Raw genomic sequence first — 15,677 nt, forward strand, 5'->3', positions numbered from 1 at the left:
AAAAAGCAGGCAAGTTGCAGTCTCTCCTTTGTGAATGTCTTTCTGTAGATGTACCCCCTATGCAAATCTCCCTATGCTTCCGCTGCCCTCCGACAAACAAATCAGTTCAATAAATGTATACCAATGTAAAAGCAATTCACTCTCAGAAGACTACAACTTTCTTCTCAGCATTTATGCATATTCTGTCACTATACACACACACACACACACTCGCAAAAGTGTGTCCTATTGGGATTCTGGGAAAAAAAACCCACAACCCTACATGTCTAATAGTCCTGATCAGTTTATAACTGGCAGATGCTCGCTCAGGGTATAACAAAGTGAACGAGCTCTCAGAAAGCTTATAGTTATAATAGGTGAGGTCACATGATTTAGTTACATGACCCAGCTAGAGTAGCAGATGGCATTTTATTAGCATTTGAATAAACCCAAGGAGTTCTCAGTTGAAAAAGACTTGGCATAAGTCTTCCGATGGCCAGTGAATGCAATTTCTCAAACAAATACTGACTTTAAAGGAGATGGTTAAGTCCTTGCTGGTGGGGGGTTGGGGGGGGGGCAGAGTCTTCAACAGACAACACAAATATCTTCTCTGCTAACTAAAGCAACTCTCTTACTTCTCTTAACCAGGTAGGGAGCTACCAAGAAAGAGAAACATGAATGGCCAAGGTGGCGACATATGGCGATACTTACTTTGTCCACCCTGATATACCGTAGTGTATTTACTTATAGGAACCCATACGTTCAATATTACATCCGCACCACCGCCAGACCGTGGTGTTATTCCAAATCAACTCTGTAGCAGCAATGGGTAGATAGATCATTTGTATGGCCTGGACTGCCCCATCTGCAGTGAAACCCACAGGGGAGAACTTGGGGGAGGATAATTTAATGGAGTTCATCTCCCTCCCCACGCCCAGAAAACAGGCTGGGAGGTCCATCCTCAAACTGGGCAAAGAATAATAATGGCCCTGCACTCGCTCTGCCCCTCCCCTCCTTGCAATGCTGCCCCATTGGACCCATGCTACCAAGGACTCCCCCCAACCAATGACAGAAGTCCTCGTGGCCCTCCGGATAGAAGATGTACAGACCCATGCTGTATTATTTTTTCTGGTAATCTCCATGAAGCTGATGGGGGGCGGGGAGAGAGATGCAGAAGAAAACAACATGGTGCACGTGTGCAACTTGAGAGGAGGCTTTAGCTCTGTTCATCCCAACAATACTTTTACCTTGGTCTCAGGATAAAGGGGATTCCCTCACGCTCACTTTGTTACCGTATCCCCATTATTGGATCATTTTCTGGCCTTGACAATATGGATGCTCGTGTGATTTGTTCCCAGTTAGCCCTCTAGTCTGGTGCCTCTAAGGCTGTTGTGGGGAAAATACAAAAAGGGCAAAATAGAAAAGGCCAAAGTGTGTTCTGGGATGAGGACATTGTGGACTCTAGGAGTACCGTCATTGCTTGTTTATGTGAAGTAGTGTATTTCAGTGTCTGCTAGGAAACCCACAAAGCTGTAGTGTGTGTAATGGAGGACTAACTACCCAGACATCTGTAGGAAAAATAATATAAAAACCACAAGATGTATAATAAGTTCTTGGAATGTACTGGGGACAACTTTTTGTTTCAGAAAGTGAACAAAGGAACCTGAGGGACAGACATTTTAGACTTGATTCTGACCAGCAGGAAGGAATTGATTGTGTATCTGGAGGTGGAAGGCAATTTGGGTGAAAGTGATCATGAAATGATAATTTCATGATTCTAAGGAACGGAGGAGTGAGAACAGCATAATAAGGATAATGGATTTGTTTTTTAAAGCAGTCTTTAATAAACTCAGAATTGGTTGGTAAGGACCCATGGGAAGAAAATTTAAAGGAAAAAAGGAGTTCTGGAGAGCTGGCAATTTCTCAAGGATAAAATATCAAAGACACAACAGCAAACTATTCTGATGCAAAGGAAAGATAGGCAGAACAGTAAGAAGCCAATATGCCATCAGGAGCACTTCAATGACCTGAAAAATCTAAAAAGAATCCTTCAAAAGGACAAATTGCTAAAGAGGAGTACAAAAGAACAGCACAAGCATGTAGGGACAAAATAAGAAAGGCTAAGGCACAAAATGAGATACTCCCAGCAAGAACCATAAAAGGCTGTAAGAAGAGGTTCTTTAAATACATTAGGAGCAAGAGAAAGATGACAGAAAGTGTAGATTCTCTGCTTAGCAGGGAAGGAGAGCTAATAACTGATGGTGTCCAAAAGGCTAAAGTGCTTAATGCCCATTTTGCTTCAATCTTCACTGAAAAAGTTAGTAGTGGCCAGATATATAACAAATTAATACTAATAACAAGGGAGAAGGAATGCAAGCCAATCTAAGGAATATTTAGCTAACTTAGATGTATTCAAGTCAGCAGGGCCTGATGAAATTCATGCCAGGGTACCTAAGGAACAAGCTGGAGCAATCTCAGAACTGTTAGCAATGATCTTTGAGAACTCATGGAGGACGGGTGATGTCCTGGAGGACTGGACAATGACAAACATAATACCTATTTCTAAAAAGGAGAACAAAGGACCCAGGGAATTATAAATCAGTCACCCTAACTTTGATACCTAGAAAGATACCTGGAACAAATTATTAAACAATCAATTTGTAAGCACCTAGGGCAGACTATGGTTATCAGGAATAGCCAGCAAGAACAAATCATGCCGAACCAACCTAAAGGAGAAGGAGTAGATGGGATACATTGTGATTTTAGTAAGGCTTTTGACACAGTCTCACATGACATTCTCATAAACAAAGTAGGGAAATGTGGTTTAATTGAAATTACTATAAAGTGAGTGCACAACGGGTTGAAAAACCGTACTCAAAGACTAGTAATCAATGAATCACTGTCAAATGTGGAGTCCCACAGGAGTCAGTCCTGGGTTCGGTACTAGTCAATATTTTCAGTAGTTAATGGCTTGCATAATGGAGTGGAGAATATGCTTATATCATCTACAGATGACACCAAGCTGAGAGAAGTTCCAAGTACCCTCCAGGGCAGGATTAGAATTCAAGATGACCTTGACAAATTAGAGAATTGGTCTGAATTCAACCAGATGAAACTCAATTAAGACAAGTGCAACGTACTACACTTAGGAAGGGACAAAACCCAAATGCACAATCACAAAATGGGGAATAACTGGCTAACTGGTAATACGGCTGATGAGGATCTAGGGGTTAGACTGGATCACAAATTGAATGAGTCAGCAACATGATGTAATTGCAAAAAAGGCGGGTAACATTCTAAGGTGTATTAACAGGAGTGTTGTATGTAAGAAATAGGAGGTAATCATTCTGCTCTACTCGGTACTGGTGCGGCCTCTGCTGGAGTACTGTGTCCAATTCTGGGTGCCATACTGTAGGAAAGATGTGGATAAACCGAAGAAAGGCCAGAGAACAATAAAAATGATAAAAGGTTTGGAAAAAGTGATCTACAGGGAAAATCTAGAGACGCAAGAGAACTGGCTCCTTAAATTTAGGCACATCCATTAATATTAGGAAGGGGAAGAACTTGATAGCAAGTGTGATCTGAACCCCTATTCAAAATTTGCAGGAGAGCTAAATGATTGAAGGAAGAAACGGATCACTGAGGCGATGATGGTGTCATTGAATAAACAGTTATACATTTGCCTGTGTGATAACTTTATTCATGTTGACTTCAGTGGGAGTGGAGGATGGAGGGAGGCTACAGGAAATCACGGTTGTCCTTGGGCAACACTCATTTACATATACTTTACATGCCCTCTCTTCTTCATTTTTGTATTTCACTTTAATTGACAAGAATATGCAGAGTTGTTTCATTTGACATGCAACAGAGCTCTTTTCCCCCTCCACCTGATTTCACTTATCCTTATTCTTGGAGTTATGGAGAACACAGGGAAAATAAGGTTAAAGTTTTCCTAAATGCACATTTCATTTTATTTTTTAAATGAATTAAAGTGCAGTAAAAAAAACCCAAAAAACAGACCCACACTCTGGTTCCATTGTTACTACAATACAGTATCTAGAAATTAAACAATAAATGGCTACTCTCCTTTCTAGTGCACCTGAAAAAAATGGTATTTATTTTATTTATTTATTTTTTAGGAAAGATCAAGGTCCTGGAAAATGTACAAGGAACCATACTCAGCCTAGGGGGAAAAAAATCTTCCCACTCCCCGGCCCCCATGACTTTTACTAGACTTACTTGATTCTGTCTCACACTCTCTGGCATGTGAGCATCAGGAACTATGTTGCATCTTGTTCTTTTAGCAGATGAGACAGCTAATAAATCCCAAGGTGGAAGAGCACCATGGAGGAATTTTTCTGCTGTGTAATTACAGCCAACAGTTATTGAATGAGCACTAGCTCCTCTGCCCTTCAAGAAATACTAGGCCAGCAACACGAAAATCTGGAAAGATGTTACAATCTATGTGCAAAGATGTTGCATATAGGGTAAATATGGTAGGTCTTTGAGACATCTGCCTGGTTTTGCACTTGATCCAATCACATATGTAAGAATACTGCGTCGGGGTTTAATTCATTTGGTTCATTTGTGTGAGAATGTCAGACACTTTATACAAGGCAAAATATACAGGCTAGATCCTCATCAGGTGCTCTTCTGATCTCAGTAGGGCGACGCTGATTTACACCAGTGGAGGATTTGGTCCCATGGAACGTACCGTTGCCAGACATCATACAGACTGCTCCTATTCAATGGCTTCTCTCCCAGTCCCTTGTGGCTGACTCTCCACTGTGCAAATACACACTCCACTTTGTGGGAGGGGTGGAGAGGAAATTGTTGCACTGGAATCAATGGCCCTGCATTAGGATCAAAGTATAACACAGTGAGACTCTGCTGCAGTAACATCCATGGGAGTCGCACAGCTAAATGCCAGCTCGTTAATGGTATCTGTGAAGTCAAGTCAGCCGAGAAAGAACTAACATTTAATGCCCTATTTTAGCACTGAAAGTGTGTGTGTCCAACAAAAGGGGACAGGCCTAAGAAGAGACTGCAGCCCAAAGTGGAGCTGTGCAGCACCCTGAAAGAGAGAAGAAGGGGTGAAATCTTGGCCCCACTGAAATACAACAGGAAAGCTCCCACTGACGTCAATGGGGACCGAGTTCCACCCAAGGGGTTTAATCCTGTGGAAGGTGGAAGTAAGCCATGGAGGACAGATCTTCCTGATCCTTTAATCATTTGTACTTATCTGTTTGGATCAGACTGTAGGTTCCTCAGGGGAGGGTCTCTGTCTTCTGATGTGTTTGTAAAGCACTCGTATGCCAACAGCAGCACACATATAATTATGAACAACACAAAGGACTCCTTTTAAAATAGTCAGTGTGAACTTCCTACTTTAGCTCCTGCCCTACCGGAGTCTCCGGGCTGTAAAGGACGCACAATACGCGGAGGGAGAACTCCCCCAGCTCAGGAGCCTAAACTGTGCCCTTTGAAGGCTGTGGCATGGAGGGAGAGTCTGGTGCATCCCAGAGGCAGCCACAAGGAGGCCGTCATAAGGCAGAGTAGCCCATGGGGCAGCTCTAATTTAAAATGAGGACCACTGTAGTGACTGCTCCACGAGTTGTGCCTCTTTGAAGGGGCAGCTGCGAATCTGCCCCCCACACCCTCCCCATCCACTCCCTTTTTAAAAAAAGGTGTAGAGGAAATGTATTTTGCGAAGAGGTTGCTGTGCTGGATGTTCCCAGGTTATACAGCCCCATGTGCTCAACGCTATTGTTGCTAAAAGCTGTTTCCACATGAACCAACTATTGTAAATGAGGTAATGTCGACATTTAACTAATTTCATCCAACCTCCCCCCCCAACAACACGACCTTATTTGCTCCAGCAAATAACTGCAAACTCAAAAGAGAGAACGGGTTACGGGTCCTCCTTAAAGAAAAGACTATCAGGCCAATTAACTACTGGGTTTAAGTAGATGTTTTAGAACTAAGGCACAGAGCTCTTCAGCATAATGCATCTTTACAGCATCTCTAATCTGCTTTCTAGCACGGAAGGACAGTCTTGTGGTTAAGACACTGGACTAAGACTCAGATGCTGGTTCAAGTCTCAATTTTGCCACTGATTCCTGGGGCAAGGCACCTGATCTGTTTGTTCCACATCTGTAAAATGGGTATAAAACTCCCTCTCTCTCAAGCCTTTGTCTCGGCTATTTAGATGATACGCTCTTCAGGGGCAGGGACTGCCAGAAAGAAGGGAGAGGAGGTGGTGCTTGTGAGGTGATGGAGTTTACACATATTTGGTAGTGTTTTATAAACAAACGGGAGGTGGAGGGGGGGGAAATACCACAACATTTTAAAAGAAATTTACTTACAAGTTTTCATTTTTGAAGTTTTTAAGTTAGTGTCTATTTAATTTCCATGCTGCTTCTACAAATATTTTCAGTACAATGTTGTCAATTTACTCCTAGCAGTTTGCCCCTTGTATTTAACAGTTTTATTGGGGGGAAAAGTATGACTAAAATAATCAAACATTTGTGTGCAGGGTGGTTATACGTAAGTCAATGCACAGTATTTTAATTACATGTCTTAATTCAAGAGTGTACTGTTGCTTAAAGAAACATACCAAATGGGAATTCATTCCATGCAGTTTGGAATCTAAAATCATTGTATTTTGATGCAGGTTAAATAAATTCTTGAACTGAACAAAAGTAATTATTTTTTCATCCTTTGGTCTTAATTCAACATACGATGATCTTCAATGTAACTATGCAAAGATTAAAGCCATCATTTTTTTAACAGGGGTGCCTAAGGCATCTAAGTAATAGCACCCTGATTTTCTGAAGTGCTGACCACTCACAACAATCATTAAAGGCAGTGAGAGCTTTTGGTGTAGCACATTTGATAACCAGGCTACTGTGATTTACGTGCAGTTGGCTCTGTACGTTTTGCCTTAAAATTTTTAAACGGTTAAGATAAAGTCTATTTCACATGCTACAACAAACCAAACATGAGAATCTAACAGAAAATACTTTCCAGTAAGGAGGACAGTTCCACCTAAAACTAAATAAAAGTAACATTTTCTTCACTACCTACTTTGTATTTTAATTATAGCCTCTTAGCAGTACTCAGAGCCATTACTCTAACGTTAGCAGGTATCACACTTCCAGAAAATTTGACTTTTCTTTACAAAAATGCCGCAGGGAGTCTTGCTGAAAAGAAAACAGGCCCTCCACTGTAGGATTGTTGCTGTAACTAACTTACAATACCAGCAATGATAAAAATTGTATTGAGGCATTTCTGTTGCTATGTTACCAGTGGTGCCTTGTAGTTCCTGTATTTCTGAAGATCAGGGGACAGATTCTCTCAGCTGGGACTTCGGTGGAACAGGGCCAGTTGTTGCCAGATGAGGATCTGGCTCCACTGCTTCAAGTTGCTTGGTGCAAATGTAACCCACACACCTCCTAGGTGGGGTGTTCTGTCCCATCTAGTGGCACTGAGACCACTTAGAGAGAAAGAAGGCAATTAATGAGTCTGCTCTACAGCCTTGACTAACAGGCAGTTGACCTTTAGTTCATGCAGTAGAGGCTCATGCACTAAGCTCCCAAGGGCCCCAGTTCGATCCGCCTTGCTGACAACCAGGGTCAGGAGCCCAAAATATCTTTGAGGATTATGGGACTTAAGCACCTGGAAAACTACTGGACTCCAAAAACCCTGAGTTACAAACCAAGGCTCCCTCTACAATGAATGGGGAGAAAGAGGAGCCTCAGAATGGGATTTGAAAGACAGCATGCTGAGTGGGGAGACACTTAACCCAGGGGTAGGCAACCTATGGCACGTGTGCCGAAGGTGGCACGCGAGCTGATTTTCAGTGGCATTCACACTGCCCGGGTCCTGGTCACCGGTCCGGGGAGCCCTGCATTTTAATTTAATTTTAAATGAAGCTTCTTAAACATTTTAAAACCTTATTTACTTTACATACAACAATAGTTTAGTTATATATTATAGACTTATAGAAAGAGACCTTCTAAAACGGAAAAATGTATTACGGGCATGCGGAACCTTAAATTAGAATTAATAAAATGAAGACTCGGCACAGTCTTCTGAAAGGTTGCCGACCCCTGACCTAAACCAACCAATGCTGACAGTCGTAAGCTCCACCCCTTCCAGAATCTTTTCCTAAAGGGAGATTACACAAAAGCACCTGCAAAACTTTATTAACTAAGGGAATAACTATTTCTGAGGCTTCATAGTTTGAATGCACTACTATGACGCAACAAAACTTTTTGAACTGAACATTCTAATAATGTGTTCCAAGTCCCACAACTGAGCTAACAGCAAACACATCAACTGACTGCTTGTCTCTGAGGTCTCTCCGGATCTGTTGAAGTTTCAGGCAGGTACCCAACTCTCATTGACTTTCAACAGAAATTGGGCACCTGACTCAGCCCTTTTGAAAAATCTCAGCTTAAAGCAACAGACCCAAACACGGCAACATCTTTTTATGCATGTAATGTCTGTCATCCCAAAGCACTTTATAAATTATACACACCCCTGAATTACTTCATCCCTGAAATGCACCCACCTCTGAGATGGGGAGTGGTAGCAAGGTGTATAACTGGAATGGAGCACTTTGTATAATAGCAGGCTAGGCAGGAACTATTTTGCCAAGGGCATCAGGGCAAGCCTCTTTTTTTTTTTAAACCAACAAGAGCAACAGAGTCTTTATCATCCAGGCAGAGCAGATAGGTTGCGTTTCCAAGGTCTTGCCCCAAAGCCTTCTTTATAGAAATTTGCACCGAACTCAATGGAGCCACTGCAGAAAGTCTGAGGTACCTATAGGTCCCATTACCATAGCATCTGAGCACTTCACAATCTTAAAAGCCTTTATCCTCCCTTTGTCCCGGGAGAACGGGATTATCCCCATTTTACTGAGGCAATACTGAAGAACAGAGAGGCTAAATGACTTGCCCAAGGTCACACAGGAAGTCTGTGGCAGAGCAGGGACTTCAACTCTAGTCTCCCAAGATCTCGGTTAAAACCCTAACCACTGGACCATCCTGCCCTCTCTAGAAATAAAAGGCTGACTTGCTCATGTCAGAATTTGAATCTGCTGTCCTCAGCAGTCTAGGTATTTCAAACCTGATGATTTTCACAACTAAACAGATGTCAGACTCATAGACTCATAAACTTTAAGGTCAGAAGGGACCATTATGATCATCTAGTCTGACCTCCTGCACAATGCAGGCCACAGAATCTCACCCATCCACTTCTATAACAAACCCCTAACCTATGTCTGAGTTATTGAAGTCCTCAAATTGTGGTTTGAAGACCTCAAGGTGCAGAGAATCCTCCAGCAAGTGACCCGTGCTCCATGTCTCTGCTACAAGGATGCAAACAAATACATAACAGCCGTTACAGTAGAGCGATTATTTGCATGTTCTCTAATACATACATGTTTAGTTCTTTTAACTTTGTCATCTGGTTATTCTAATGGTATCAAAAAGGCTAGCACATTGACGAGTAAAGAGATTTTTAACTAAATGTTAACAGAAAAAGTAGAATTTCAGCTTTAAATGCTGACTTTGTGCATTGCTTTAATGGGAGCTGGCTGGAATGGATACTCAGCAGTATATCTCTCAGTCTAGAACACAGGAATTTGGTGTGCCATTCCCATTAACATGTGTAATTCCCCATACACCAAAGCGAGAGGCTACCCTTAGGAGACACTATAACACCTCTTTGTGGTGATGCATGTTTACGCCTGCAGCAGTTAACAGCTGACAGTAAGAAAAATAAAAATAGCCAACTGTCCCTTTGATTGTCATCACATTTTCCCTTTTTTGTCTGTGACATGTTTTCATCTTGTGACACATAACAGACTTGCAGTATGGAAAAATCTGACATTCCCTCTGTACACCTTCAATGTAGGCAGCTGACACAAAAAACCTCCATATTCTACCCTAGTAAATAACTTAGAGCCCACTCCTACTTCTACTGAAGTCAACAGAAAAACTCCCATTGATTTCAAAGGGAGCAAGAAATTGCTCTTTATGTACAGCTTGGTCATTGGGGTTGATCTTTTAAAAGACTTTGGTCTGCATGAAAACACGAAGGTCAGACCTATAGTCTCTTTAGTAGAAGTAAATGAGTCTGATTTGGTTATAAGTCACAGAAAAGCTTCCAACTGTAAGCTATCACCCGATACTGAAATGTTCTCTCCCCACTAACTCAATCTAAACATTTCACATTCATCTTGAAGTTATGATGTCTCTTCCTTAATATTATCTCATTACACTTTATCTAAGGGGGCAGTGTGGCCTAGTGGAGCATCGGACAGTAAATGAGGAGACCAAGATTCTATTCTTGTCTCCTCCACTGGCTGGATGGGTGACCTTGGGCAAGTCACATCGCCTCTCTTTGCCTCCGTTTCCCCATCTGTAAAACAGGGATAATGATACTGATCATCTTTCTAAAATGCTTTGAGATCTACTGGTAAAGAGAGATCTATTATAGGGGGGTTTATTAAAAAGAAAGGGCTTGGTCCTATTCCCATTTGAGTCAATGACTACTCTAGTGCAGGATCAGGGCCAAATTGCCTTTAAATGTTATCCTTCTGCCTGCCAGACTGCTGGAATGGTATGTGGCATCCCTCACATGCCATTTTCCATCCCGAATGAGCTAGTAAAATATGGGGAAAGTAGCAGCCGTATAAGGCCCTAATGACCTCTAGTAAATTATTCACCACACTCAACAAACCCCATCAAAGCTTAGTTTTTACACTGAGCCTTAACTAGCAGCAGACGGTTTCACTTTTACAATATGTTGTTTCCTTTTTAAGGTCTTGTACCACCTGTCCCTTTTGCTTACTGTTTCTGCTTGAAGACATCGCCAGCAATTGAGTTTGTCATCAAAAAAATTTAGAACACATACTTTGTTAAGTAACCAGCAGTAAGGAGCTGCTGGCCTGGCCTCAATATGGAGAGCTTCCCAGGCGCTCTCTCAATAACATTTTTCTGGCCCTGCCTCTGAGTTCCACAGCTAGCAATCTGATGCTCGGTCTGACGCTCATTTCAGCCTTTGCTGTGACTCTCAGGACGCTCCTTTCCTGGCTCCGCCCGTTTAGACGATATGTAGTTTAGAGCGGGGTAGTCAATACGCAGACCTGGACCGCCGGACACTTTTGAATGGACCCCAAAATATTTTCATTGATTCATTATTATCATTTTTTAATTATTATTATTTTCTCTGGAGTCTGGACCTTTACTATACCTTGACCAAGAAATTTGGATCTTGACAAAAAATAATTGATTACCCTTGGTTTAGAGAATTCAAAACAAAACTCCCTACTCCCAGGCTTCGGCATGTCTACTTGCCTGTGGCATCAGCAAAACCAGTCTGAATGTCCAGACTTTGCTAAAAGGAACAGACAGCAGGCCAGGCCCAAAGCAGGTGTAAATCAGTGTAGCTGCATTGACTTCAGTGGCATTATGTCAGTTTCCACCAATTGGGCATCTGGCCCACGGGACCTAATATTGCAACCATTAGTCACATAAGTACTCCTCTCTTGTTCAATGACATCACCACCCCACACCCCACCCAATGCCTGTACCCTCCCTAATGCAGATCCAAACACAGGAGAGAGCCTTCCACTGGCTCCTAAGAATGAAATAGGGTAGGGGCCACAGAGGCATGTGACCTATCCTCCCACATGGTAACAGTTGGGATCCACACACACATCTTTAAGGCACAGACCAGCCCACAGATAAGGTTTGTTAACCATGTGATTCTGTACCCATAACAGATCCCATCCTTTGCGTGCACCTTTATAACCCTTCACCACTACTTCACTGCTGCTCACAGTTAATGGGAGTGCCACACACGTGCAGTAAATCAGCACGCTGCATATCCTTGCAATGTTTTGTTGGGAGGGTAGGCAACATTAAAGTGGCTGCTTCAGATTCGCCGTTCTAAATGCAAGAACTCTGTCTCACTGACTCCACCCACTACCACTTGGTACCTGCTCACTTCCTCGGAATGGACTGAAAACCTGCCAGGCTCAGAAAAACAGGCAAACACAAAAAGCGCTTAAAATCACAGGCAGCTAGTTGTGTGTGCTCTCTTGATCAGGGTTCAGCAACTTCATCGATTCCAAGGCCGGAAAGGATCACTATGATCATCTAGTCTGACCTCCTGTATAACATGGGCCATAGAACTTCCAAAATAATTCCTACAGCAGATATTTTAGTACAACATCCAATCTTGATTTAAAAATTGCCAGCCATCGCGACCCTTGGTAAATTGTTCCAATGATTAGTTACCCTCACTGTTAGAAATGTGTGCCTTATTTCCAGTCCGAATGTGTCTAGCTTCATCTTCCAGCCATTGGATCGTGTTCCACCTTTCTCTGCTATATGAAAGGGCCCATTATTAAATATTTGTTCCCTGTGTAGGTATTTATAGACAGTAGTCAAATCACCCCTTAACCTTCTCTTTGTTAAGCTAAATAGACTGAGCTCCTTGAATCTACGACTATAAAGCATGTTTTCTAATCCTTTAATCACTCGTGTCTCTTCTCTGAGCCCTCTCCAATTTACGAACAGCCTGCTTCAATTATTGACACCAGAACTGGACACAGTAACCCAGCAGCAGTTGCACGGTGCCAACTATAGGGGTAAACTAACCTCTCTACTTCCTACTTGAGATTCCCCTGTTTGTGCTTATGCAAACCTAAGCATTACAGATACAATACATTTCCATCTAAGGCACTTATCAGGCCCCCTATTATCATAGTAGTTGAGTATCTCACAATTGTTAGCGTATTGTAACCTCCGGGGCGGCTCCAGGCACCAGCACGCCAAGCGCGTGCCTGGGGCGGCAAGCCACGGGGGGCGTTCTGCCGGTCGCTGCCAGGGGGGCAGGCAGGTTGCCTTTGGTGGCATGCCTGCGGAGGGTCTGCTGGTCCTGCGGCTTCGGCGGACCTCCCACAGGCTGCCGCCGAATTCACGGGACTGGGGACCTCCCTCAGGCAAGCTGCCAAAGGCAGCCTACCTGCTGTGCTTGGGGCGGCAAAATACCTAGAGCCGCCCCTGGTAACCTCACAACATCCCTGTGAGGTGAGGAAGCGCCATTTGGCGATTTTATAGACAAGGACCAGAGACTACAGCCCAGACATTTAAAGCTACTCAGGCATTGCTGTGCTCAACATTGCAATGGCTAACTGATTTAGGCACCTAAATCTCATTTTCAAAACACATTTAGGAGCCTAAACCCTCCTGACTTGTCCAAAGTCCCACAGGAAGCCTGTTGCAGAACAAGGACTTTAATCCAGGTCTGCCAAGTTCTAGGCTAGCATTCTAACTACTGGGACATCCTTCCTATCCTCCCCTTCACCTAGCACTACCTTGCCTTTGTGCTCACTAACTCGTAAGTGGTACTCCCCACTACAGTGCCTCTTATGTGTGAATATTATTTTTGATATAATTGCCCTCATCATTGCAGATAAAAGAAATATCTGTAATGATTAATCAGCACATAGAACCTTGTGGCATATTGTGTGGGTCACTTTTGATGACACTATAGCCGAAGTATGTGTGTGAGAATGTGTTTATATTTCTCCCTGGCTCTCATTTACCGAGTGTGTATATTTTTCCTTTCTGTTTCTCATATGCCATGTGTATTTCGAGAAAGCCTTTAATTTCTCTAAGGCATTAAAGAGAACCTATCAGAGACATCTCGGAAGACCTCACACTTATATGTGAACAAATGCCTCTAAAAATAACTAAACTGTTAATTCCTGGATCCTTATAATTTAAAACAAACACAGAAACAAACAGAATACCCATTTCATTGAAAGACAAAGGATCAGACAGAGCACAATCTGAACCGTTTGTAAGAAAACCACTGTTTTAAATTATTGCTGCGTATTGACATCGAAAATACAGACATCACCATTAAAAACAAAACAGTAAGAGAAGGTGTATTACTTCTGTTTAAACCAATGAAATTACACCAGGGATGAGTTTTGTTGGTACTATATTATCTGAGAAAAGTGACAGTGGTGAACTACTATTCTGCAGTGGGATGACAGCTCGGCAGTCTAGAAGACAGAACAAATTAACTAGAATTTGCTAAGCTCTGCCAATAGTCTGGGAGCCAGATAAAACAGTCACAGTCCCTGACCTGAAGAGCCTGAAATCTCAAAGACAGAAGCAGAAAAGATGGGATGCCCTGAGAACAGAGATTGTGTAGCATTTTTAGAGGAAGGAACAAATGGGATTTAAGTACCCAGCCCCCATTGACCATCAATAGGCCTTTCACTGACTTAAATGCCTTTTGTGCTTTTAAAAAAAAAATCTTATCGTTATTTTTGGCTTATGCCTTGTGGAAGTTCTAAGGAGTCAGAGATGGTCAGGAAATGCTTATTCTCCCTCTCCTCTCTGAGAAATGTTGATACAAAGAAGTTTTTTCAATGTCAATTTTCTAAGAAAAACACCAAACCAATAAAAAAAAATGTTAAGCTTAAAACTGACTTTACAAGTTTTCAGTTATCTGGCATTTTAATTACACGGAAGTTTTAACAGAAAAAGTTGAGTTTTCATGAAAATGTTTCAGGTTCTCATAGACAAACCAAACATTTTCCCTACTGAAAATTTTCAATCAACCTTACAGGGAGTCTTTAGGAGGGACCTGGATGGCTTGGTGAACTGGGTGGGGAGGATGTTCCATGCAAAGGGGCTGCATAGAAAAAGGCATGGAAGCTGCAGCATTGAAATCGACATTGCGGGTGGAGTGGAGGGGTGAGGAAAATGCAGTGATATGAGTTTGGATACGCAGATGAGAGAGAATTTAGCACCTTGAAGGCCAGACAAGAAATTTAACCGCAATGGGCTGGGCAAGAGGGAGCCAGCCTAGGTATCCACAAAGTGGTGAGACAGGGACAGAATAACAGAAAAAGGAGATAATTTTTGTAGCTGGATTTTAGATTGGCAGGAAGGTGCAATATGGGTATCAGGGAGGCTGCAGTAATGCAGGTGGGAGGCAATCAGGGCAGGGAGAGATGATTCATCAGTCAAGACAGAAGGGGACAGGTGAAGTTTTATATGTATTGTGGAGATGGAAACAGCTGGATCTGAACATGGCCTGGATTTGTGGGGTTGGGGAGGAGAGGAGAAAGAAGATAATATTGGTGAGAGAAAAGTTGGGCAACTAATAAAATTTCAACTGAAAAATCTTCATTTGGTCTGGCGCTGTGTCTGCCCTTGGCAAATAGATGGAAATTGCTGTACTGTCTGGTTTACTAAAATAAAATTCAGATAATTGATTACTCCATTTAATTAAGAGATAATTTCTCTTCCCTCTGTGCATAGAAGAGAATAAAACTTCTCCACATGGTCAGCTGTTTCTGGATATCATCAGATCAAGCACAATCTACCCTGTAAGCTAAATGGACTGTGTGAGTCGTTTAACAGCAGATGTTAAAGAACGGAATTAACATTCTTCTGAAATCATTTTTGGGAAGCACAGTCCATCCTCAGAAGGTCACTTAACGTCTCATCAACCTGTACTAACTTCAGTGAAGCAGCATCTGTGTGGTTCCATGTACACTGGTCATAAGCCATTGCCATATCTTTACTGCATCATTCAAGTTAGCAAATGCACTTTCAAAAGTCACAGCCCCATGTGCATAGGTGCATGGACATGTGAAG

The 15,677-nt window shown here is 42.4% G+C and overlaps 1 protein-coding gene and 1 long non-coding RNA gene across 2 annotated transcripts in view; one reads left to right on the forward strand and one right to left on the reverse strand.

The window, feature by feature from the left end:
* The window catches only part of MAP2 (microtubule associated protein 2), a 260,078-nt gene that overhangs the window by 239,089 nt on the left and 5,312 nt on the right, over positions 1 to 15,677 (reverse strand). The window lies entirely within an intron of this gene.
* LOC120374354 lies at positions 8,293 to 15,459 on the forward strand. Its single transcript, XR_005586028.1, has 2 exons — positions 8,293 to 8,369; positions 15,339 to 15,459. It is a non-coding gene; the product is annotated as an uncharacterized LOC120374354 (long non-coding RNA).

This window comes from Mauremys reevesii, linkage group 11 (assembly GCF_016161935.1).
Source record: "Mauremys reevesii isolate NIE-2019 linkage group 11, ASM1616193v1, whole genome shotgun sequence".
NCBI classification, from domain to species: Eukaryota; Metazoa; Chordata; order Testudines; family Geoemydidae; genus Mauremys; species Mauremys reevesii.